We start from the raw sequence: 26,111 nt of genomic DNA, 5'->3' as shown, positions 1-26,111 counted from the left end.
TTTAGCTTTAACATGCCTTTCTTACAGCAAGGCAGTGGGGGTAAGGGCTGGGTCGTCTCTGACGCGATCATGTTTAGAGTGGACCCCTCCCCCCTCTCCCTCAGATTGCCCCTCTCTCTTTCCTTCTCTCTGCTTGCTGCAGCGACTGCTGATGAATGTTAAAGAGGAGCGAGAGAGAGAGAGGCTTCCTTTGGGCGCTGCCTGGCCATTTCAGCAGGCTGGCAGCTCTCTCTGAATGCAGCGCTGTTCTAGCTCCGCCCACCAGCGCCCTCCCTGTCTGCTGATGTATAGTTGTGTGTTAGAGAGAAGTCCTATTCAACGAGTAGCTTTCCAGGCTGACAGAGCTCCAAATCATCTCAGCCATTGTATTCCTCCCGCTCTTTAAAACTGCAATATGTAACTTTTTGGGCAACCTGACCAAATTCACAAATAAATGTGAGTTCTTGATCTGTCATTCTCATTGAAAGCAAGTCTAAGAAGCGGTAGATATTTTCTATGTGCCCTATTTCTAGCCTTCCCATTCTTAAGTTTAGTTTTTGCACACTAGCTTCAAACGGCTGAAAATACAATATTTTAGATTGTGAAAAGAAAAATGCAGATTTATTATACAAACGGAGGGAAAAAAACACGGTGACACTAAGCAAGAGCAGTGTGGGTGTTCCTTCTTCTTTCTCATCTTATTCAACTGTTACCAGGCACCTGCAAAGAAAAGATAGCTCAGATGTGCGAGTGCCTTTTGAATTTTGTCACATAAACTGAAATTAGGGGAACTTTTAGAATTTTAGCAACCAGGACATGGCGTACCAACTTCTGCATATTGCACCTTTAATTATTACAGAAAGACAATCCACAGAGGAGAAGACATGGGATGAGAGACTGGGGAGTTTTTAGGTGACAGTCTAACATGCTCTGAGATTTGACCACCTTTTATGTCCTGGACTAATAGAGACATTGGTTAACACGTCTTGTCCCGATGCTTGAGTGTAAAACAATAATCAGGACCAACAAATCAACAGTCACATAAACGGGGTGTAGGCTAGGCTTATCGTGTCAAACATGGAGAAAATGTTTATCCAGGCCTAGTGCTTTGCCTTTGATGACATGTTCCTTGACTAGGGGTGTGAACGCTTAAAACGTTTTAAACGAAATTGGGATGAATCCCTAAAGGAAAAACTTTCTTCTCCACAAAACATTAATCACAGTGCAGCCTGGGTAGCTTGCTCTTTCTCTTCGCTAATGATGCGAGACGAGTGCGTTCAGTCTTCGGTCTGTTGTGTGTAGAATATCCTAGCCTATTCATTGATGTTTGGCCCTGCTTTACACAGTTGTGTGTGTTGGCCTGGCGTTGGAGGGTGCTCAGCTAAGTGCGGGACAAAGATTAGGTGTAAACGCCCGTGGGATGTTCAACAAACAGGATTAACATGAGCATCCATCTGCCCCTCTGGCATTTCAGATCCAAAATCATACCACCAATTTGGTCTCCTCTCTCCCTCCGGTTTTTGGGTAGTTGCCTCCTTTCTTTGTATCTCTCCAACTAGCTGAATGGAGGCATTCAGTTGTACAACTGACTAGGTATCCCCCTTTCCCTTAAATGGGGCCCTGCTCCCTCCTCTTTAGTAACTGAGTGAGCCTATTTGCAGTTAGCCTACGTCTTTCCCCGCACCTCTTTGTTCGAGCACTAAGGTAGGTAGTCTAATTGCAGTAGATTGATAAGGAGGGCTGTGGTTCTGGTACACACCGGGCTGTGATGTTCTTTGTGACTGCTCTGTCTGTGTCTCTCTCTGTCACACACACACACACACACACACACACACACACACACACACACACACACACACACACACACACACACACACACACACACACACACACACACACACACACACACACACACACACACACACACACACACACACACACACACACACACACACACACAGGTTTGGGGGCTTGCCCAGTACACCCATCCCCCCATTCTGTCTAAAAGATCACTGTAGTCCAGTCGTTGTTTGTTAAATGCTGTGTGCCAGTTCAGTTTGCCTTCTCCTCCTGACTACGTTTTATCTACTAACTTCACCAATATCATCTTGTACTATTGATCCAGGACATAGGCTAGCTAACAGTTGCCAAGTGCTCCAATCTCACAGATCTCAACCTCCTTACTATTGGCCCATGCCTATTCCGAGTGAGTTGAGGTCATCTAAAAAAAAATACTCTAAGATGATGTGGTTAGCTTTTTTAAGCCAGTACAGGGGTCCGAGGCAGGTCCGATGCAGGTTCGAAAGCAGGTTCGAAGCAGGTCCGAAGCTGATTGCGTTTTGGTCAGAAACTCAAAAGCCATCCTCTGTGCGGCATCGCTAAATGACGCAGTTCTAAGGTCTTGTAAAGGCAGTCCAGAAAATGCACACATGGAAGAAGCCCACGTTGTCAAGTGACCCCCAATCATGACAGAACACAATCACCCTCCTTAATAATAAACACAAAAACACGCCCCTCATAACCCAAACCATACCGCTGGACTTAAAGGAAACAGAAACAGGATACGCCTGGCAGGCTGCCGTGTGTATTTTGAGAGGAACTTCCCCTTCGAGAAGACAGGAGGACCCCCCCCCCTCGCATTAATAGGACCCTATTATTGGTGCATCTGATCTTGTAGTCTCTATGAGTTGCAGTGCAAAGCTGGTTTCTGCAGGAAGAGGAGGGGCCCGCGTGTGTGTCCTCGTGCGTGTTGTGTAGTCTTTGAGCTGCTGTTTCTGCAAGAGCATGAGAGCAGCCCTCATTGTTGGCCAGTGTTTATCTTGGCCACTTCCACCATCTTGCTTCATAACAAATAGAAGCATGTTCGCATTACAGTACACCAACCCTGACATGATGACATCCGTTACAGGGAAGTAGCTCATACCTGTAGCTCAATTCACATGTAACATGAATCATGATTATCTAAGCTTAGCTGAGGAAGAGGAGGATTGCCTCGAGTCTGTAGAGTAACTCGAAACGTTCGAATAGCCTAGGTGTCGTCTCTCTACACTCGTTATTGAGGTGACAGCTTTGCTTGGGGACTCGAATCAGGGAGGAAACAGGCTAGGTCAAGCGACGTTGAGACGTTAGGCCCACATTGCTTTAGTACGTCCTTTGGTACCACATTAGACATGATGGAACTTTAGACCCTACCTAGCAAAAACCTGAAGAAACAAAAGACACTGAGCCTAGGCCATTCAAATCATGATCACTGAGAAAGGGCGTCAGACAAATGTTTTTGGAATTTCATCTTCCCCTAGCCGCCAGTTCGTTGTTGCACCACGTCTGCCTGCGTTAGCAAAGCCGACTGCCCTTTCAGCTCCCAAAGTCCTTACATAACGCTTATGTAAAGTGAGGGGGAGACAAAGGAAAAAGTCCCGATTGTCCCCATCAGTCCCTAATGAGGGGGCGACATAGAAATCGCAGTGTTGCAGCCCGTTGGTGTGACAATGGCAATAGGAGATCTGGGATCAACAAATCTGGGATCAGGCTAGGGCTGCCTGGGATGAGTGGACAAATCCGTTGCGGTTCTTGTATGAAGGGTCTGGGTTGGTGACTAAGACCTTTGGGCCGGAATACACTGCACAATAAAACTGTGAGAGAATTCAACAGTGCTCTGGTATCTGTCTGTCTTTAGCTCTGCAGCCATATCCCTCTCTGTGGGGAACAGCAGAGGCCCAACAATGCCGGGTGTCGATTTGGAATAGGTGTCAATGACTTGCCGTTCACCTTCACCCTTTGACATTGTAGCCTATTACGGAGATCCCGACAACTTTGGTTGGTTCTCTCAGGCCTCTGCTCCTCTGACACACTTTTGAAGTAAGCCGACAACAACCGCAAGGTTTAGAATCCTCTCGGTTCAGTCTGTGTTCCGTGCAGTCTGAAAAATGCAGAGCCCCCCCATCTAATTTTTCTTGACATTATTGAAAGCAGCAATGATCTGTCTCCAACTGCCCAAGTAGCTTGTGTGGATGACATCAAAACTAAGGTATCCAAACTGAATGGAGCGTTAACTCGTTGTCTTTTTTCTTCTTCTTCCCTCCGTCTCCTCTCTCTCCTCCCAGCCTGAACTCGCTTCGCCATGGATCAGCATCAGGACTTCAACTCGAGCATGGACGGCCACGCCGCCCTGCAATTCAACTCTGGGGAGACCACGGCCTCGGCTGCCCTGGCCAACATGACCCTGAAGGAACCTCTGGACCAGCGGGAGGTTCAGAAGCCTAACGGGATGCCAGACGCACACATGGGACCTGGGGACATGAAAGGTCAGTGATGGACTAGGTCACTAGGACTGTAGATTTTGACAGCGGGGGGGGGGGGGTTATGGAAAAGAGAGAGCATCAGATACACAGATACACATTCTTGGAAAATACATTTCTTAGAATCTGGTCAATCTGTTTTAGCATTTCTTGTAGTCCTTAATAGTAAAAAGCAGACTGTGGCGATTTGTTTCATCCAGACAGATAGAGGTCAAGGATGTTGTTGTTGGCTGTTCTCTGCAGTACCCTTCCTTTATATTGCATGGTTAAATAACCCTACAGACGTGTGTGTGTGTGTGTGTGTGTGTGTGTGTGTGTGTGTGTGTGTGTGTGTGTGTGTGTGTGTGTGTGTGTGTGTGTGTGTGTGTGTGTGTGTGTGTGTGTGTGTGTGTGTGTGTGTGTGTGTGTGTGTGTGTGTGTGTGTGTGTGTGTGTGTGTGTGTTAACAGTAATCCAGGCATTTGGGTCAGTCTCTCCTCAGACAGACATTCTATCCTGTATTATACAGACCTGACACTCTCTTCCAGAAAACAGGATTCAGATGGTGAAACAAATAATCCTGACAGGCCACAAGAGCAGGGAGAGGGAAGCATATGTTGATAATATTTTGGTTTTTACTGTCATCTACAGAGGATCTTAAAGGGATACTTCGAGGTTCTGGAAATTAGTCGTTTTCTACGTACCCAGTCAGATGAACTCGTGGATACCATTTGTATGTCCTCTGCGTGCAGAGGTAGTTTCAACCAGCCAATGCTAACTGTCGTTAGCGCAATGACTGGAAGTCTACAGGTACAGTAGCATACGCCTGAATTTCTGAGTGTCCCTATAACGTACAGAGTTTTGCCCAGTTCTATTGGATGACATGCACCAGCTGTCCCAGCGTTTTAGGTTTTGGTTACTGTACTGTAGGCCGGCAGTATGTCAGCGACCATATTACATGATGGTGTCTATCTATACCTAGAAAAGAAAGGAATGCATATTCCATCAAGGATGTTGCTTGAAGTTCTCCATTTGGGTATTTTTAGCCTCAGTATTTCGCTTCATGTAGAATATTTCCTCTTTAGGGCGCAGAAGGGCATTTCTACCGCTCGTATTGTACAGCTCACACTACACCACTGAAGAACAAAAGGAACAACTTCTAAAGCAAGGCGTCATGTGTTTTGAGTTGGAAATGTAGGGCAAACTGGGACTGGGGGCTGTTCTTTTTTTCTAAAATATATTTCACTGTACATCTTAACTGCCTCACTGCATCCTCAATATGTTCACCTTCCTCAAAAAATATAGGCTAGCCCGCTCTTTTGTTCCAACTAACCTGATGTGATGCAACACTTTTTTAGTTCTCTCTCTCTCTCTCTCTCTCTCTCTCTCTCTCTCTCTCTCTCTCTCTCTCTCTCTCTCTCTCTCTCTCTCTCTCTCTCTCTCTCTCTCTCTCTCTCTCTCTCTCTCTCTCTCTCTCTCTCTCTCTCTCTCTCTCTCTCTCTCTCTCTCTCTCTCTCTCTCTCTCTCTCTCTCTCTCTCTCTCTCTCTCTCTCTCTCTCTCTCTCTCTCTCTCTCTCTCTCTCTCTCTCTCTCTCTCTCTCTCTCTCTCTCTCTCTCTCTCTCTCTCTCTCTCTCTCTCTCTCTCTCTCTCTCTCTCTCTCTCTAACTAATAATCTTGCCTCTGTCTCACGTAGAAGATTTGCTGGAGCTGTCACCTGAACTGAAATCACAGCCTCGAGCACCAGTGTCAGAGGTGTCTGTGTCTAAGAGCGACCTCTCGGGTATGCCGCTCCTCACATCCAAACCCCTTTTTTTCTATTAGGGGCTGTGTGAGCTGCAGGGTTGGGCTCAATTCCATTTTGTTTAGTGTCCATTCACGATGTGTTTCAGGAATTGACTCATGAATCAGAAATACTTCATAAACGAATCATAAATTGATCATCATGAATAGATTATTGTGAAATGGAATTGAGTCCACCGCTGGTTGTGATTGTGCCTCTTGTTTGTGGCTTCAAAAGCAATTTGCTCATTTGGTTCCATTTGTCCTCTGCCTCTTCGCGAATCATCATCCAGCTTCTTGTCACAACCTCAACAATGCATTTGTTTTAGCGTCTTGCTTCACAGTTGCATGCTTCACTTTTCACAGATAACCCCGTAACACCTGGATTCTGAGTGCCTTTGTATCCCCCAAAATAATGTGCTGCTGACCTCTCTTTTCCTCTCTTCTCCCCCTCTCTTTTCCTCTCTTCTCCCCCTCTTTTCCTCTCTTCTCCCCCTCTCTTGTCCTCTCTTCTCCTCCTCTCTTTTCCTGTTTCTTCCTCCAGTTTTCAGTTTACGTAATCGGCGCCCAGTGCTTCTTTTTAATTATTTGCAGCGACCAATGCTTGTTTTGAATTAGTTTCCGCTCTGTCTCTCTGTATGTAGGAATGAGAGAGAGGTCAGTTCTTCAGAGGGTGTCTGCCTTTCCTTCCTAATGCATTTTTTATGAAATCTCCTGTCGGGATTTGAGGATGATTCCGCTGTTCCCCTGTTGCTGGCCTCGCAACAATCCATGATATTTCCTGCTTCTCTTCATAAATTGCATTTTTTTTTTTTACGATTAATGATTAATATTATGCCATGCTTCTGAGTTCTGTTCTGTGTGGGTGAACTATCCTGTTGTTTGTAGCTGTTCAGAGCACTTTTCATTCAGGTCACACTGATCGAAAAAGCCAACCCCACCCAGATCGTAGCATTGTGCATCAGGCCTGGAGTTGTGGCTCTCGTATTCACGATTGGGATGTCAGCATCCCAACTGTTAGCATGAAGTGTTAGGCTCTTGTCAGGACAATGCCGGTGAACGTAAGCTTCCTGTATTTATAGACAATTGTCCCGTCGGCGGTCAGTCAGTTAAGAACCGTTGTGGTTTTGAATCCTGAGAACGGCGTTGCGTAAGTGGCACTCTGCAGTAATATGCTCTCTCAACAGTCACGGCCAACAGGCCAACCTCAATAAGTGAAAGGGGGGGTGGGGTGGGGTGGGGGGGGGTTCTGAGCTAATGGGTCAATATAGTCCCCACTTAACCGGTGCTGTGGCCTTGGTCAGCACGGCGGTGCCATGGTAACAGAAGGCTGAACCTCACGGTCCATATAGAGCCATAGCTAGTCACCCCCAGAGCATTCTAAACATGACTCGTAGGATTGATGTCATGGACTTCATTCATCCTCATACCCGGTTCATTTACCACAGGAAGTGATGGTCACGGGGCTCATAATGCTTCGTATAATCACGTCCTCTGCGTTATAACCCCTAGCTATTAGCACACTCAGTGACTCTAGTTCTCTCAATTGTCAGTGGGCCTTTATTCAACAGTGATTTGTGGTATTGCCAGAAGGACAAAAGGCATGTTGGCGGTAGTGTTGTTATCTCAACAACAGCCCACAGCTAAAGATACCACAGTGCCAGCTTTGGCTCTAACCCCTGTCCACGAAAACATGAAAGATTTAAGCAATGTCCATGAATGGAACTATGTGCGTAGCGTAATTAGTTCCAAACCTTCCTTGAAACACTGGCATGAGCAATATACCGCAGGACACAACAAGAGAACACAAGGCTCGATCTCTCGATTCAGGCCTACATTGTAGGAACTCGTGTTCATTTCCCCTGTGCGTATTGTCGATATACTACCAGCAATAGTCCATAAGTTGCACTTGTCAATACAGGATAGCCAACCGTAATACAAGGGCCATGGCCATGATGCATGTGTCTGGTGCTTTAGTCCTTAACTGGGGTTCAGTGTCTATGACTGCTGATGATTAGCTGTAGACAAAAATAATTTATAACCGACTTAGATGACGCTGAGCTCGCAGACGGAGAACTGTTAATGGTTGACATGGAGAGATCATCAAGCTGTCCTTAAATCGAAAATTGCTGATAAGCGTTCCTTATTAACACCTATGCTACCCCCCCCCCTCACCCCAGAAAATGTTAGGTACAATGCCTTTGTGAAGTAATTAATACCCCTTGATTTATTCCACATTGTGTTATGTAACAGCCTGAATTCGTCCCTCTACACACAATAGCTCATAATGACAGTGAATTTCTTTTTTTGGATTTGTTTTTGCAAATTGATTGAGAATGAAATACAAAAATATCTTATTTACATAAGTATAAGTCAGTCTCTAATAGCTTTCCACACCAGGATTGTGCAGTATTTGCCTATTATTGTTTTCAAAATTATTCAAGCTCTGTCAAAGTGGTTGTTGATCATTGCTGGACAATGTCAAAACTGTAACTCTGCCACTCAGGAACATTCACTGTCTTCTTGGTAAGCAACTCCAGTGTTGCTCAAGATTTGGCATTGTGTTTTATGTTATTGTCCTGCTGAAATGTGAATTCATCTCCCAGTGTCTGGTGGAAAGCAGACTGAACCGGGTTTTCCTCTAGAATTTTGTCTGTGATCCCTTCTGTTTATTTTTATCCTGAAAAACTCCCCAGTCCTTAAAGATTACAAGCATACCCATAACATGATGCAGCCACCACTATGCTTAAAATATTGAAAGTTGTACTCAGTAGTATGTTTGGGGCAAATCCAATAAAACACAATACTTATTCAGGTAAAAAAAACATGCATTTGCCACATTTTATGCAGTATTCGGTCTACTTTAGTACCTTGTTGCAAACAGGATGAATGCTTTTGTAATATTTTATTTTTTACAGACTTCCTTCTTTTCACTCTGTCAATTAGGTTAGTATTGTGGAGTAACTACAATGTTGTTGATCCACCCTCAGTTTTATCCCGTCACAGCCGTTAAACTCTAACTGTTTTAAAGTCACCAATGCATGGTGAAATCCCTGAGCGGTTTCCTTCCTCTTCGGCAACTGATTTAGGAAGGGCGGTTGTATCTTTGTAGGGACTGATATTGATACACCATCCAAAGTGTAATGAATAACTTCACCATGCTCATCAAAGGGATATTCAGTGTTTTTTTTATTTTTACATTTACCCATCCACCAATAGGTGCCCTTCTTTGCGAGGCATTGGAAAACCTCCCTGGTCTTTGTGGTTGAATATGTGTTTGAAATTCACTGCTCGACCAAAGGACCTTTACCTTACCTTGTGTGGGGTACAGAGATGAGCTAGTCATTCAAAAATCATGTTAGCTATTATCGCACACAGGGGGAGTTCATGCAATGTATTAAGTGACTTCTCATGCACATTTTTACTCCAGAACGTATTTAGGCTTGCTCCAGAACGTATTTAGGCTTGCTCCAGAACGTATTTAGGCTTGCTCCAGAACATATTTAGGCTTGCTCCAGAACATATTTAGGCTTGCTCCAGAACGTATTTAGGCTTGCTCCAGAATGTATTTAGGCTTGCTCCAGAATGTATTTAGGCTTGCTCCAGAACGTATTTAGGCTTGCTCCAGAACGTATTTAGGCTTGCTCCAGAACGTATTTAGGCTTGCTCCAGAACTTATTTAGGCTTGCTCCAGAACTTATTTAGGCTTGCTCCAGAATGTATTTAGGCTTGCTCCAGAACGTATTTAGGCTTGCTCCAGAACGTATTTAGGCTTGCTCCAGAACTGCTCCAGAACGTATTTAGGCTTGCTCCAGAACGTATTTTAGGCTTGCTCCAGAACGTATTTAGGCTTGCTCCAGAACTGCTCCAGAACGTATTTAGGCTTGCTCCAGAACGTATTTAGGCTTGCTCCAGAACTGCTCCAGAACGTATTTAGGCTTGCTCCAGAACATATTTTAGGCTTGCTCCAGAACGTATTTAGGCTTGCTCCATAACTGCTCCAGAACGTATTTAGGCTTGCTCCAGAACGTATTTAGGCTTGCTCCAGAACGTATTTAGGCTTGCTCCAGAACGTATTTAGGCTTGCTCCAGAATGTATTTAGGCTTGCTCCAGAACGTATTTAGGCTTGCTCCAGAACGTATTTAGGCTTGCTCCAGAACTGCTCCAGAACGCATTTAGGTTTGCTCCAGAACGTATTTAGGCTTGCTCCAGAACGTATTTAGGCTTGCTCCAGAATGTAATTTAGGCTTGCTCCAGAACTTATTTAGGCTTGCTCCAGAACTTATTTAGGCTTGCCATAACAAAGTGGTTAAATACTTATTGATTTATTGAATTTTTATTGAATTTATAAACATTTTGAAAAAACATAATTCCACTTTGAGATTATGGGCTATTGTGTGTAGGCCAGTGACACAACATTCTCAAATGAATCCATTTAAAAATTCAGCCTGTAAATGCGGGAAGAGTCAAGGGGTGTGAATACTTTCCGAACACATTGTAGATCAACTAATGGACAGTGTGGGCAGTCGTGCCCCTTCATTGCCCACACTTGCGCACGACCGAGAGCTAGTTAGTGGTTTTAGCGAGCTTTAGACTAGAGGATTTATTTCAGCAGGCGGCGTGTGTGTGTGTGCTTGGTTAAGTTTGATCATAATTGTGTGAGTGCTCGCTGAATGTTGGGAGATCAGCTTACCGGTGTACCTGTAGAAAGTCTAATGTCTAAGTCCTCCTTTTCTCCTCTTCCTCTCCCATCGAACCCTGGACCGTGTGCAGCTACCGGAGGGACGACCGCTACAGGTCAAGGTATGACTACAATACCCATCTGACATCTCTCTTCCTCAGACTACACGTAGCCATGAGGAAGTAGAGTTTCTGAGACCAACTACCGTCCATGCATATCCATATCAAATCATCCTCAACGTCTCTATTTTCAACTATTCATCCCAGTTGCTCATATATACCTAGTGGAACCAACGTTGGGTTTACCATTGAGTGTAATGGACAAACTTCTGCATTGATTTGAACCACAACTCATCTCAATCCTCATTATAGTAGCACCACGGCGTGTGCATTATAGAACAGAGGACACTGTCTGATTGTAATCTGGCTCACTATATAGATTCACAATTGTATATTGATCCCTTGAAATGTATTTATATTAAGTGGGTAAATGGAGTTTGATTTCATGAGCAAAGTTGATCCTTTTCAAGGATGTCAGAATTGATCTAACGCTGAATTGTTACCACACCATAAATAACTCTAGTTATAACCATGTTTTGTTTACATGTAATTTGTTTAACGTTACAAACATTGAAGTTAAAACGAGCTTATTTTGGGTTCTGATGGGATATGACTGTCGAACTCGATCTCGAAGGCAAAAGTTATATTCATCAAGAATCAATGAATGCATATCATTCATTTCTAAGTTATATTCTTCAGGAATCAATGGGTACATATCATTCATTTCGAAGTCCAGAAATGGACGCAGCAACTGCAGATTTCCCCTTTTAAAAGGAAGAGAACCATGATGTACTCGTAAGTGAGGCTAGCAGCCAGAAAACCCACTGCAAAGCCCATTTGCAAATTGGACAGTGCGGCATTGATTCATCGCCATTGCAATTTCATTTATCACGTGGCTTTTCACAACAACCCACGAGAGCGAAAATACAGCACTGTTGCATCATTGTGAGTACTGTGTTGAATGAGACCGTTTTCGGTATGGACATGATACGGCTTGGCTTTGATTTCTGCTGTGAATTTGGTTGATGGCAGAAGTTGATGGTTTAGTGTTTGAGCTGTAAGGTGCTTTTTATGAACCCATATTTGCGTACATAGTTCATGGCTCTCATTGCATATAGTCTACCCATCTTTTCTGCTATAAACATGGAAGCAAAATGTTTGCAACTGCAAACTGAGCTTCTTATAAAAAAAAACCTACAGCTCTCAACGTTTTAGGTACAAAAATGATCCAGATAATTGTAGTTTATGCATTTTGATGTTTCATTGTTGTTCCTGTTGATGCCAGCAAAAAAAAGGTTCCTTTGCCCTTTGTTTTGTGTACCTTCTCCTTCAGTGGTTCTTTTCTTTCCTTTCGATTCTTTCTTTTCCTTTATTTCTGTTCCTTTTGTTGGGTGTTGAATGTATGTCTCTGAGGAGGAGGTAAGTGTCTCTAACACCACAGTCCTGCTGTGGATCTATCCCTCTGTCCCTTATCGTTCTGCTTCCCGGTTCCCACCACACCAGAGGAGCTCACCGCGTCGCTCAGCCCCACGCCAGGAGGCCTCAGTCCTGCCACAGAGAGCGGCCGCAGCAGCAGGTCCGGCTTTGCCGACGGTGGGAGCGAAGATGGGGAGAGAGCTGGGTCGGTGAGCCCCCGGGCGTCTCCTTCAGCCCCTGAAGCCCCAATCGAGAGGGACACTCCAAGGCTCTTCTCCCCAGACTCGCTGGGGTCTGAGCTGAAGAGGAGCCCGTCTGACAAGGTCTCTGATGTCTCTGTGGGCCACAGCTTGAGCGGCTCTGGGTCTGAGGACGAGGATAAGAAGGACGTATGTGACAGCAAGGAGGCTCCTACCTCGGCCTATGAAGACATGATCAGTCCTGAGAAGCCTCAGAGCCCTCTTTTCACAGAAAAGGAGGGGACGAAAGAGCAGGAGGATGAAGAAAAAGAGGAGGATAGCGACGAGGAAGAGGATGAAGAAGAGGAAGAGAGAACCGAGGTGTCAACAATCCGCAGGAGGCCACGGCGTGAAGCCAGCTCAGAAGAGGAAGAGCAGCAGAAAGATGAAGGTCGCGCCCCTGTCATTCCTGTTGCCATGACCCCGGAGGAAGCCAAGCAGCGCGTCCTATCCTTTGACTACACAGAGCCTGAGGGACACCCCCCTGGTCAGGGCATTCCTTCAGGGTGGCAGAACGGAGCAGACAAGAGCCCCCCAGGGAGCAAGAGTCCTGACTCCAACAGGGCTGACCCTGGATCTCCCTTCTCCCCTAGCACTGCAGCCGACCAGACCCAGGACGAGTCTCCTCTCATCGAGCACCAGCCAGAAGCCCTCGACGAGGTGGAGCAGGTGACTGAGGAGCAGGTGACTGAGGAGGAGATGCAGGAGGAAGAAGAGGTGCAGGAGAAGGTAGCTAGTCCCCTGCCCATGATTGCTGTGCCCCAGATGGAGGTTGAGCCCGTCCAGATGGATGACGAACCTGTGAAGACCTCAAAGGACACTCAAGGCCAATACCTGGAGTCTGCAGACGAGGCCGGCATCACAGCGGTGACAACAACTCAGTCGGTGACCAAAGCCAAACCTGCAGAAGCCAAATCTGCAGAAACGAAGCCTAAGGCTGGCAAGGCTGCTAGTGGCCTCAAAGGAGATGGCAAAGGAGGTGCTCCCACAGCAGCCAAAGGCCCGGTCAGGAAAGATAAGAAAGTGACCGCTACTGCTGTTGCCCCTCCCACCGCCGGTAAAGCTCAGAAAGCACCCCCAAAAGATGCCGCCCCACCGGGCAGAAAAGCAAATGTTCCAGGTGCCCAGCTCAAAGGTCGGTTTTCCGTTCTAGTTTATCAATCCCACCTCTCCACCACCTCCTTTCTTTTCTCTCACAGATACTTTTTTTCTTACTTGAGCAACACAATAAAGCAGCACCCTTTCTGAAAAACACGCACAAAACGCAAAACATGAACGTGTTCGGTTGATGAAACGGACTGCTTGTAGCCACCACCACCACCGGTTTCTTTCTTGTGTCTCTTCTTTGTTCACTTCGTTCTCTTTCGAGCTTTATCTTCTCTGTGTTTGTGGTCTGTGTTCTGTCTGTGTTTCCAGCCCCTGTTTATGTCACTAACCCTCCTGTGCCCAAATTATTTTTGCTGGCAATGTTTTCCACTGGTCAGCGCCTTTTGCATGTCACTTGCATGTTTGTTGGGTGTGCAACATCACATCATCTTGACTGTGTATTTATGGGTCACCTTCCCTTCCACCTCCTGTCTTCTGAAACACACACACACACACACACACACACACACACACACACACACACACACACACACACACACACACACACACACACACACACACACACACACACACACACACACACACACACACACACACACACACACACACACACACACACCACACTCTGACTACTGTTTCCTATCCATCTATCATATTACCAGAAAAGTGTAAGTCAGCACAGTTTGTCAGTGTACATGGATGCTTACATTAAACCGACCTCACCCATCAGTAGTGGTATTTGTTACACACTACCACTACTAATCAATAGATGGTTCACTGGTTCTCTTTATGCTAATCAGGTTGCCTATATTGCCAATTATCAATAATGATCAGATGATAGCTGATAAGCACACGATATGATAACAAAATGATTCCCGTTTCAAATGGTGCATTTTCTGTAAAAGCTTTTTTAAATGATTATTGGACTCCCAAGAGTCTAAATAATGAATCAGTTGAATGGGAACCACCAATACTATCAATACAGCCCTGTCACTCACTCAGGGTACTAGTTGGACTAATGGGGTTGTCTATTGATAGGAGAGAAACATTATTGCCTGCCTAACTAACCATTTGCAAGCACCACAGTCACCACGGAGACCCAATTTCGTGCTTATCCAATAACACGCAGGCTTGACATTAAATAAAAAGCACAGTTTCTAAGCTGTTGTCTGTACCACATTCATTGGCCCTAAAACTAATTTAGTTCTCCCCTCAAATGATTAGCTTAGTCCCAGACAGTGTATTATGTTCTCTGTGATTCTCTGAGTGGACTGATTAGGGGGATAGAAATCAGGCCAAGAGGCTTGAAGTCATTTTTGAGAGTCTAGTTTTTAATATAGATGACTTAATGTGCTAAAACCTCCCCATGCAGTGTAATGTCAATACACAGATTAATTGAGAATCTGGGGCAAGTTTCAAATTAAAGTTCAATAAGAGTTTATGACAAATTTACTTTCTGGCAATTCATTTCATGGTGCTGACAATTACTATGAAATCCAAAAGCAACTTTAAAGCATCCGGATACAGCAACTAGAGGAGTTAACAACACACATTGTCTGTTAGCATTTTCATGCCTGGCATGAATAGGCAATTTAGCATCAGAGAGTTAGCCTAGCCTAGCACAGCGAGGTATCAAAGTTGCTGATGAGACAGGACTATGATATTAGCACTGACTCAGTCCCGCTCTTTGACCCTCTCTTGCAGCCAAGGCCGGTGCAGGGGCTGGGAAAGAAGCAGCTGAGAAAAAGGTAGGTGATAACTGATGTGTGGACCAGAGGTCTGACCTCTGGAGTGACCTTGCGATACAGCAGGCATCAATATATCTCAGTGCTTTACTTTACAGCTGCAAAGGAGGTTCCAAACATGTCGGCTCAAATTTTACATAAACTTTTGCATCAACCATCTCTCTTCAACTGAATGCCCTAAAAAACGGTTCTGCTCTGCAATTGCAGTACAGCACATCTGCATGTAAAGCCATTCACCAATCACAAACAATATTTGACATTTGATTGATTTTAAGATTTTTACTGTTTACATTTTTTTTAAATTGCTTAAATTGGTTTTAATTGTTTAAGTCTATATCGCTTATAGCTTTTTGTTAAGTTCCACCATCGTAATGCATTTCTTTAAATGTTTGTTTTCACTTTTGTCTTTTCCTTTGTGTTTCATAACACTTTTTTACCACCTTTGGTCACAAGACACCCAACGCCACCACACCTGCCAAAGCATCCACCCCCAAACGACCCTCCTCTGTCCAAACCACCCCCAGCAAAAAGCCTTGGTCCTCTTCCTCTGGCCCAGCCTGCAACACTAGCAGGCCCAGCTCAATATTTAAACCCAGTCCAGGCAGTGCAGGATCCAGAGAACCCAGGCCAAGGGTAAGTAACACATGGACAGGCCTCAACTTTGACCACTATCCCAGACCCAGGCCAACTTATCCATAGGCTCATAATGGTCAATGGCATTATGACTCGAATACTTCAAAGTTCCATGGTGTTTGAGGATCTTATGCAATGCCTCTCCTAAACCCGAAACACTCAGTCAGTTCTTTCCCAAATGAGTCAGGAGTATTTTGGTTCAACACAGGTTCATCGCTTGTGTAGTTTCTAGTTTTTCCCCATTCTAGAAGTAACCGTGCTGTTTGGTTTCCAGACTGGAGATGGGAAGACCGCCAGCACCAGGACACCAGGTGCTAAACCCCAGGGTGCTGGGACCAGGATGCAGACCAAGACCACTGCAGGAGGTCAGTCAGTACTCAGGACATGTTCAACAGATGCTCAACTCTCAATGTGTTCCTTTATCTAAACTCGTACAGCAGCACCTGCAACGCGAACAGATGCAATCACCATAAATCCATTGAGAGTTCCCCAATTCGAGAGAGGTTAACAAATGGAGTGTGAACAGAGATGAGAGAGCATGATAAGGATATGGTCAGACTCCATATCCCCATTGAAAAAGGTTCACCTACATTTGCCATCTCCAACACGTGGCAGCTTGACTACATTTACATCCCCAGCACGTGTTTGCTGTGCTCTCTTTGGAATGGAGTGATGGAGAGGAAAATGTACCTAGAAGAGCAAAACACCTAGTTCAAATAATTGAACTTTTGCAGGTCTTGTTCCTGAACTTATTTTCAGGAGTACAACAGATTGGAATAACCTCATCCAAGATTATGTTTCTCCTAACCTTGTAGTGGATTCCCCCAAGACGCCCCAGAATCGTAGTGGCTACAGCAGCCCCAGCACACCCAAATCCCCCGCCAGCCGGGAGGTGAAGAAGGTGGCGGTGGTGCGGACCCCTCCTAAATCACCTGGGTCCATGAGGGGGCGCAGTCCGGTGCCCCTGGCGCCCCCATGCCCGACCTGAAGAACGTCCGGTCAAAGATTGGCTCCACGGAGAACATCAAGCACTCGCCTGGTGGAGGACGGGTAAGGGCTTGAAACCATTTTCTTTCGTTTTTATGATATGTAGGGTTGAAGAATTTCAGAAACCTTCCCAAAGTGTGCAGGTTTTTCAGAAACCCAGGAAAGAGGGAAGGGAATCTGCCAACAGAAAATCCTCCAACTAGGATTTCTGAAAAATCCATGAACTTCTGAAAAGTGCCCTGAAATGTACAACCCTTGTGCTGTTTTTCTTAGCTATCTTTCCCCCAAGCTTAAGTTGTTTATCACAGGCCGGAATCCACGTACTACTCCTTAACTCCAGTAATTGGCCTTTCAAAGCTTTTGTTCGAGTTGTGATCACAAATGGCTTTACGGTATATGTTGAATATGTCCAGAACAATATTTTTGTTGTTGTTTTGTTCTGTATTAGTTCCTTGGATGTTGTAAGGACAACGCTTTCTCCCTCCTGACTCTTTCAGGTGCAAATAGTTGAGAAGAAGATGGATTTAAGTAACGTTCAGTCAAAGTGTGACTCCAAAGCCAATCTCAAGTATACCCCAGGAGGTGGCAATGTGAGTAACACAGACGGCATGGCGGTCAAGAGACTGCAGACAGAGACATTACCCATTTCAGGACTCCTACAGTTCACAAACCACAAACTTCCATAAAGACTGGTCACTTGATCATTGATCTGTAACTATTTTGAGATCAGTGCATGTCAGAGATCCCTGACCTGTAAAATAAGGCCACACGCCTGTAACTTCTGAGTGTGAGAAATCTAGTACCTGCAGTGCAGACACCAACCATGAACTCTGAGGCTGTCTTGTAGATAATCTGGTCTAAATCAATTGTAAAATAGTAGTCAGCAGCATGGTCCACATCGCAGCCTTGCAGCTGCTGCATCAACCTGCCAGAAAGATAATGTTATTTTCGCCTCTCCTCTACCTCTTCCAGATGCAAATTTGACATAAGAAGATCGACGTGTCTAGTGTTCAGTCTAGGTGTGGCTCCAAAGATAATCTCAAACGTGTCCCCGGAGGTGGTAACGTGAGTAACTTGGGGATGAACTCATGGCTTGGTCTTGAGTCTTCCTGCAGCTAGGACAAGATCATGGCTTTGGCCAGGACATAAAGGCTATTCCTCCTCCACTCTCCGCTCCTCCTATACTTAAAGGAAATGAGGACTTCAGTAGTTTATAGCTAGATAAGTAACTATCATTCTGTAAATTTACAGGCTGATAGGTTAAGTTTGTGTTTTCTTCATTTTTGTTCAATTTACTCTCCAAAATAGAAGAGTAGCAGACTAGAGTAGCATCTGAGGCTAAATCTTACTTGCTTCGACTTTCTGTAGAGGGCAACAACAAAAAACACCCAGAAGGCCAAGATAAAGACCTAATCAATCTCTTTAAAAAAACGTTGATTTCATTAAACTGCAATGGGACACTGGTTTAAGGTTAGGACGTGGCAGGGACAGGTGCTTGGTACCTCGGCCCCTTTGAGTCCCTGAAACGGATGCATGAGTAAGGCATTACAGGGGGCAGGGCATCCTTGCCTGGAGATGCCGTTGCCAAGTTTGTGTTTTTGGTCTGTCTGCCCTAGATCTGTCTCCTCAAATGTGTCTCCAATAACCCGTTTGATGCACCCCAATGGCTCTTGTAGTCTCAAACTCTCCAAGCCCAATATACGGTTCAGCGTCTTGAGCTGAAAACCTTGACATCAGTGCTGTTGTTACCTTGCATGACATGAATGCAGTAGTGATGTGACAAAGTAGAATGTTATTGTCGTCGGTGTGTCCGTCCATTGACTTATAATGGTGGCATGGTTCTCCAGGTTGGTGTATGACCGTGAGCATGCAGTCCCAGCGGGCAAAATTTGGGACGGTAAATCCAAATGACGTCATTTTCTGGTTCTAAAAATGTCTGATTACAGCCAGTTAAAATCAATCGTTCATGACAATATCAAGATGTCTCGGAAAGAGGTCATATTTTGGTTATCTGGTCAGATAATCAGTTAAATGCATCTTTTAGCTAAAAAAAGATGTCTACACACATTATTATAATCAGAATACAACCTGACCATGATGTCACAAAAGACAGAATGACGTTGACCATTACAACCAGTTTTGCCCGTTGGGCTCAACCTGAATCCTGTCAATTGTGATATTAACCTCCAACTCATTGTCCCCTCCGCCACCACCCATCAACATCTGTCAATCAATACTGTCTGTACTATATAATCTACAAATCAAGACAGCATGGCATTAGGAAAACAACTGTATAACTATGATGTATTTGTTTATATAGGCCATAACTAGTGAGCTCTGTAATACATTGCCGGTGCTGTCTAAGTAGATATGTAAGATTCAACTCTTACAACAGAAATGATGAGGCCAGTTTGTTTATAGTGATAGTGGTACCGGTAAGTGGCTAGTGATTGGGCTGCACTAAGCTGGATGTGGCTGCAGCGTTGCAGTCCTGCTGTCGTTGTGTCTGCTTGGAGAAACAGGGCTGGGCTTCTGTTCAGTGAAGATAATAATGTGATGAAAGCCTGGCTCTCTATGCAGCAATGGCACCACCATGTGTCTGTACTGTGTAAATACATGTTCAAATTGCATACCAGAAAATAGCTGCATGTTTGGATGTGTATATGTTTGTGTATGCAGACAAGTGGGTTATGGTTGAAAAAAACAACAGAAATATTAATTTTAAAATATAGGCATATTGTTTATTTTATTCAACAGAGTTTCGCTTTGGGAATTTGATTTTGTCTAGATTGTTGTGTAGACTTGTTTTAAATCATGGATGGGGTGATTTTATGAGATCTCTGGTCATTTTAATTTCATATTCATGTATTTTTCATGTATTATTTAGCAATTTACTTCTATAAACACTGGATCAGATTATAACATTGTTGTTTTCATGAATGCCATTCATTTTGTGATTACCTTCATCCTCCTGATAATCAGGTATCCTGCCTCATTTCTCAGGAAGAAATAAGTGGGGGAATGTGTAGTAGAGAATATTCCTGTGAAAAATCGAATGAAAAAAAAAAGGTGAAGGCCTGGTAATCCAATCACCTAATCAAATATGTATCCTTACTTACAAGACGTGGGTTAAATTGGGTTAGAAAACAGCATTGTATCGTCATAGTTTCTAGGGATGTAACGAAACATCTCCGCAATGTACCCAAGAGGGCCTTTGCATCCAAATTTGAGACCAAGTGGTCTCATTTAGATTCAAATTTCATCAATATGGCGGGATTTTTGATAAAGCTGACTGAATTCCCTGAAATATTCTAGCTATCTTTTCATTTTTAAGGAATTTTTCCATGTGTGGGTGCAATCGAATAACCCCTCTTTCCCTTTTCCAACCAACATCTATTAAGGACAATGCTAGAAGCAAGTCTATTCAGGAAGCCATTCATGGCAGTGTCCTTGTCCTTGCATGTGACTGACTCATTCTATTCTGTCTCCTCGCATCACCCAACAATGACCACTCCTCTGGTCTAATTCTATCAGTGGTCTGATGATCTTCTTTGTTGTTTCTCCCCATTGCCATATCTAGGTTCAAATTACTCACAAAAAGATTGACCTAAGCAACGTACAGTCAAAGTGTGGATCGAAGGCCAACATTCACCACAAACCAGGTAACTTGCGTACAAAATACAACCTTTAGTGACTGAAATGAAAAAACATGCAACAGATGGTCTATACTCAGCCATATCAACAAATATATAAAATAATTGTTTTATGTGCTCCCTGACGAATGTGCAATACAGGAAAATGTGTTGAAAACACCCTTTGTCAATCTTTACCACTGCAATGGTCTTCATTAGGTGGAGGCAATGTGGAGATCAAATCTGAGAAGTTGGACTTCAAGGTTCAGTCTAAGATTGGATCAATGGACAACGTTGGTCATGTGGCTGGAGGTGGCGGGAGGAAGGTAAACAAACAGACTCACTATCTCTAATGTCCGAATTGACACACTTCTTTCAAAACAATACTTTCATGTTTCAATCTTTAAAAAAACAACTGTACAAACCTATTACAATCAATAACTAATTTCTATTCTGAAATACTGAATTATTCTGCCGAATTCTGGAGTCCGCACTCTCTCTCTCTTCAAATCTCGGAAATCTAAACTAAATGATCAAACTCCTCTCGCTTGGCAAACTCTTCCTTAGCAAACTGAGCATGCTGTGAGACTTGCTTGTAAACATTTCTAAAATGTGAAGCAAAAGAGCGATTAACACAGGGTCACATTGATTACTAAGTAGGCCTGTCTCTCTGCATTGCCAATAGGCATACGCCTAAGTTTGTCATTTACTTGTCATGTACTTACAAAAAGTTTATTTACAATTTTAAAAAAAAAATCAATATTTAATATAAAGCATAAAAATAGATCATAAATATATTTGATTGCAAATAGGTAACTGATCCCTGTAAAAAAATTAAAAAACTGATCCCTGTAAAAAAAAAAAACTCAACCTCACATAGTACATGAAGGCCAATTTTAAAGTCAATACAGTAAAAAGCTGAGGTAGTATTTTCCCTAATCTTGGTACCCAGAACCAAATGAGATGCTCAATATTTTAATTGTTAAGCCTATGACAAGATTATATTTTCCCTACTCTGGCGACCCATTCTCCTGCTCTCCTTCTTCTTCTCTTTGCCCAGCATGTTTGGGTGGCAGCAGTTCTTCTCATTTAGCCTGTGAACCAGTCTCTTTAGCTAATACACTCCATGTTATGTGCCAAAAGAGTGGCCTTTCTGCCATATTCAAATATGATCATTCTATCATTAATGAGCTCGGGGAAAACGGAGGATTTGATCCTGATTCGTTCACCCTTAGAGCTATCCTCCAATCACAACTTTTGTGCAAATATTTGAACTTTTCTTTTCTCCACAGAACACGTGAGTAGGGTCTATCTGCAGACTGGGTACTACATGCCACGCCCACTACATGCTGCGCCCACAACGCCCCACTTACTACATGCCACGCCCACTGCCATTAAGGACGTTTCTAGCTAGCTAGGAGACCGGCAGTTGAGAGGAACGCGCTTGTTAGAAATGTAAAAGCGTCGTGGTAGCTATTGATGAAGAAAAACATCAAGACAAAGTAGCTGCTTTACAAGTGGGATGCACTGTTGAGCACTACATCCCGAGGGGTTCGTGCTGATTGTACGGAGATTATGACAGCCGGTTAAATGGCGTCCCTTGACAAGGCAAGAACAAGATGTCAGGAGAAGTGCACTATTGTCATAAGGAGATACTTGGAATATGGAGGAGGAATGGAGGGAAAAAGAGAGGCAGAGGAGAGAGAGAGGGAAGAAGAGGGTGACCTTGAGTTGTTTAAAAATGGTGGGAAAAAGGAGATGGTTGGTTAAAGAAGAAAGTTAGAAAGTGTAAGCAGAGTGAGTTGAAGACCGGATGAGAAATGGAAGTGAATGAGGGAGAAGTATCGGAGGTGGTAGGTGTGATTAAGTTCTCAGAGCCTGAGGCTTGCCCCGAGGGTCAGGATAAAGATGAGTCTGACAGTAGGAGTGAAGTATTTGTTGTAATTTTTATTTTATTTTTGAGAGAAAAATAAATTCAGCTGAGTATAAGGGAGTTATACCCCAGTCTAGTAGGTGGTGTTAATGCAAAATTGATTGGATGCCAACCAGCAGTTATTTGAACATTATGGCGAGAATAATCACTACCCGATAGTGCTTGGTGAGCTTGGGGAGAATGACACTGTACCAGTGTTCTAGTCATCTAGCTAGCTACTTCCCTCACCATATCGTTAACAGAACTGGAGGAAAGCAGTGCTCGGCAGGCGGGGTCGAAGGACACAGTGTACCGGCCCCCTTCTTAGGTGGGGGTTTCCGGCGGATGGCATGCAACGTTGGTGCATTACCGCCACTTACTGTGCTGGAGTGTGTAACAGAGACAGCGTTAGCAGCCACAATGGCAGTGGGCGTGGCATGTAGTAACCGCAGTCTGCAGATAGACATTATTGGAACAAATTGGTATCCAGTTGTTTGTCCAGACGAAACTAGTCAGTCAAAAGTTGCTAGCTCATGTCTAAATACTCAAACTAAATACTGCAATTCCGACCACAAAATAGATTTTAATCTTCAAAATACAACAACTTGCCTAGCTAACAGATAAATATTATTTTTTTAAACTAAATTATACTTTTGAGGATCCCCATGTTCTCATGGAAAATATTGTTATTTCCAACAACTAATGAGCAACTCCGCCGTAATTCTAGCGCAGATTTCAATGTTGAGATTGCCGAAAGGCCAGTCTCTTTGGCAATGAGAGTGCCAAGGAGTGGAATGTTAGCTAAAGAGACTGATATTCAGACTACCTCTCTCTCTCTGATTCCAAGTTGGCACTGCAGACCAATCTCTTGCTCAGCTCATTCAACTACAATTTTTCTTTTTAGTTTTTAAAGACCTTGCATGTATTTTTTTTGTTTTTTTGTACAGACTCTTTCTTTCTTTACACACACACACACACACACACACACACACACACACACACACACACACACACACAGTTGGAAGTCGGAAGTTTACTTACACCTTAGCCAAATACATTTAAACTCAGTTTCACAATTCCTGACATTTAATCCTAGTAAAAAGTCCCTGTTTTAGGCCAGTTAGGATCATCACTTTATTTTAAGAACATTCCCAGTGGGTCAGAAGTTTACATACACTCAATTAGTACATTGTAGCATTGCCTTTAAATAGTTTAACTTGGGTCAAACATTTCAGGTAGTCTTCCACAAACTTCCCACAATAAGTTATAACAACAAAAAATATCTAGTTAACAGAAGAAAGGAAGACAAAATAAGGACAAAAGAAGGACAGAAGAAAAAGGAAAAGAAAGAGGACAACAAAGTGAAACAGTCATCACTTCTATTGCAACTTCGTATTTCGTCGTCCTAACGTAGTCTACACTGCTATCTGCCCAGCAGCTAGCCAGCTAGCAAACGTCCACCATCTACCGAATAGCAGCACTGTAGAAACTATTACACTCAACTGAACGACTTGATTAGTGTAGTGTTAGCTAGCTACATAGTTGTCTTTGCTGTCTTCGTATCCAAGATAATTGTGTAGTTTAGAGCGTGTAGTCTTAGAGTGATTATTTTAATTTACCGAGGTTAGCTAGCCAGCTATTTGTCGTCCTTAACGTAGGAGACACTGCTAGATAGCCAACAGCTAGCCAACGTCTACTGAATAGAACTTCCGCACTCAACAACCCGGTCGCATTCCGCTTCGCTCCACAGGTAGTATCACATTTTTCATTTCATTTCATTACAGCACAACGGTTTGATTTGTTTGATCGTAGCTAGCTACATAGCTAGCTACATAGCCGTCTGTGTATCAAAGATAATTGTGTAGTCTAGAGCGATTTTCTAGGTTAGCTAGCCAACTATTGTCGTTCTTTTAACGCAACGTAACGTAATCAACACTGCTAGCTAGCCAGCTAGCCCCCGAATAGCAGCACTGTAGAAACTATTACACTCAACGGAACGACTTGATTAGTGTAGTGTCAACAACGCAGCCACTGCCAGCTAGCCTACTTCAGCAGTACTGTATCATTTTAGTCAATAAGATTCTTGCTACGTAAGCTTAACTTTCTGAACATTCGAGACGTGTAGTCCACTTGTCATTCCAATCTCCTTGCATTAGTGTAGCCTCTTCTGTAGCCTGTCAACTATGTGTCTGTCTATCCCTGTTCTCTCCTCTCTGCACAGACCATACAAACGCTCCACACCGCGTGGCCGCTGCCACCCTAATCTGGTGGTCCCAGCGCGCACGACCCACGTGGAGTTCCATGTCTCCGGTAGCCTCTGGAACTGCCGATCTGCAGCCAACAAGGCAGAGTTCATCTCAGCCTATGCCTCCCTCCAGTCCCTCGACTTCTTGGCACTGACAGAAACATGGATCACCACAGATAACACTGCTACTCCTACTGCTCTCTCTTCGTCCGCCCACGTGTTCTCGCACACCCCGAGAGCTTCTGGTCAGCGGGGTGGTGGCATCGGGATCCTCATCTCTCCCAAGTGGTCATTCTCTCTTTCTCCCCTTACCCATCTGTCTATCGCCTCCTTTGAATTTCATGCTGTCACAGTTACCAGCCCTTTCAAGCTTAACATCCTTATCATTTATCGCCCTCCAGGTCCCCTCGGAGAGTTCATCAATGAGCTTGATGCCTTGATAAGCTCCTTTCCTGAGGACGGCTCACCTCTCACAGTTCTGGGCGACTTTAACCTCCCCACGTCTACCTTTGACTCATTCCTCTCTGCCTCCTTCTTTCTACTCCTCTCCTCTTTGACCTCACCCTCTCACCTCCCCCCTACTCACAAGGCAGGCAATACGCTCGACCTCATCTTTACTAGATGCTGTTCTTCCACTAACCTCATTGCAACTCCCCTCCAAGTCTCCGACCACTACCTTGTATCCTTTTCCCTCTCGCTCTCATCCAACACTTCCCACACTGCCCCTACTCGGATGGTATCGCGCCGTCCCAACCTTTGCTCTCTCTCCCCCGCTACTCTCTCCTCTTCCATCCTATCATCTCTTCCCTCTGCTCAAACCTTCTCCAACCTATCTCCTGATTCTGCCTCCTCAACCCTCCTCTCCTCCCTTTCTGCATCCTTTGACTCTCTATGTCCCTTATCTTCCAGGCCGGCTCGGTCCTCCCCTCCCGCTCCGTGGCTTGACGACTCATTGCGAGCTCACAGAACAGGGCTCCGGGGAGCCGAGCGGAAATGGAGGAAAACTCGCCTCCCTGCGGACCTGGCATCCTTTCACTCCCTCCGCTCTACATTTTCCTCCTCTGTCTCTGCTGCTAAAGCCACTTTCTACCACTCTAAATTCCAAGCATCTGCCTCTAACCCTAGGAAGCTCTTTGCCACCTTCTCCTCCCTCCTGAATCCTCCTCCCCCTTCCCCCCCCCTCCTCCCTCTCTGCAGATGACTTCGTCAACCATTTTGAAAAGAAGGTCGACAACATCCGATCCTCATTTGCTAAGTCAAACGACACCGCTGGTTCTGCTCACACTGCCCTACCCTGTGCTCTGACCTCTTTCTCCCCTCTCTCTCCAGATGAAATCTCGCGTCTTGTGACGGCCGGCCGCCCAACAACCTGCCCGCTTGACCCTATCCCCTCCTCTCTTCTCCAGACCATTTCCGGAG

At 44.5% G+C, this 26,111-nt stretch overlaps 1 pseudogene across 1 annotated transcript in view; it reads left to right on the top strand.

Annotated features, from left to right (window-relative positions):
- The window catches only part of LOC124015699, a 49,567-nt pseudogene that overhangs the window by 16,635 nt on the left and 6,821 nt on the right, over positions 1-26,111 (top strand). The window contains exons 2-12 of the transcript XR_006835210.1: positions 4,083-4,283; positions 5,950-6,036; positions 10,810-10,839; positions 12,280-13,566; positions 15,243-15,286; positions 15,737-15,916; positions 16,191-16,281; positions 16,732-16,966; positions 17,401-17,493; positions 20,484-20,565; positions 20,755-20,861. The product of XR_006835210.1 is annotated as a microtubule-associated protein tau-like (transcript). The remainder of the gene's footprint in view (positions 1-4,082; positions 4,284-5,949; positions 6,037-10,809; positions 10,840-12,279; positions 13,567-15,242; positions 15,287-15,736; positions 15,917-16,190; positions 16,282-16,731; positions 16,967-17,400; positions 17,494-20,483; positions 20,566-20,754; positions 20,862-26,111) is intronic.

The sequence above is a fragment of the Oncorhynchus gorbuscha genome, linkage group LG26 (assembly GCF_021184085.1).
Source record: "Oncorhynchus gorbuscha isolate QuinsamMale2020 ecotype Even-year linkage group LG26, OgorEven_v1.0, whole genome shotgun sequence".
In the NCBI taxonomy this organism is placed as follows: Eukaryota; Metazoa; Chordata; class Actinopteri; order Salmoniformes; family Salmonidae; genus Oncorhynchus; species Oncorhynchus gorbuscha.
The sequence above is the reverse complement of the archived record's forward strand: the minus strand, read 5'-3'. Positions and strand labels throughout refer to the sequence as shown.